Source organism: Sycon ciliatum, chromosome 13 (genome assembly GCF_964019385.1).
Source record: "Sycon ciliatum chromosome 13, ocSycCili1.1, whole genome shotgun sequence".
NCBI classification, from domain to species: Eukaryota; Metazoa; Porifera; class Calcarea; order Leucosolenida; family Sycettidae; genus Sycon; species Sycon ciliatum.
Window position 1 is genome coordinate 1,440,825 of NC_088655.1, and position 897 is coordinate 1,441,721.

Consider the following 897-nt stretch of genomic DNA (forward strand, 5'->3'; position numbering starts at 1 on the left):
TTGGGTGATGGGCAGGCGTGGGCGTACTATCGACATCATGGATGTGTCCTTGCAACAAGGCTCCACCTTGAGCATGGCAAACTTTACGAAGTAAGCCTTTCAGTGCAAGTCTTGGTGGCATGGTGTCTTTTGGGTGTTTTCTTAGGTTCCAAGAGACATGGAGCTACATTGTGTGTTTGTGTGTGTGTGTGTGTGTACGCGTGCGCGCGCGTGTGTGTGTGTGCCTGTGCGTGTGTGTGTACATGGCACACGCCATGTACTCTCTTGTGCAGGTACTACACAAATGCGAAACGCGACAAACTCTACAACGTCATTAGCCTGGAGTTCACCAAGACTAAGTTGGAGCCTCTAGTGGAGTCACCCAGTCTGGTACGTCAGCAATCCTACATACACTTGAGAGGATCAAAAGCGTTTCTGCTGTAACACTGAGTTTCACGGTTTTAACCGATCATCAGACAGCAACTTGGACTACAATTTTCAGAAGATATGATTGATATAGGCTGCAATCAATCAATCCTATGCATGTAACGTTACATGTAGTACACTCTTATCTGTTGTATCTGGGTGGTCCGGGACCGGGGGCTCTGCCCTTCATTTGGAAATGTTCGTAATCACGTACATCTTGATGTGGAAGGCACGTAGATCTGGCATATTACGTCACTCCTGGTATTTCCACAAATTGGTAGAAAAGTAGTAATACTTGGTCCGCGTCAGCAATATTGTCGTTTATCTTTCGACAATTTGAACTTAGACTTTGGACCTGAACGCGTGCACTTGAAGTGATAAAACTTGGTACGATGGACGGTAAGGTATAGAATGACAACTAGCTGCGAGGAATTTATTGTCCAAGGAAGGGTTCCTACTTTTTTCGGTCCTCCTCGTTGCTGCTCTCGGCGC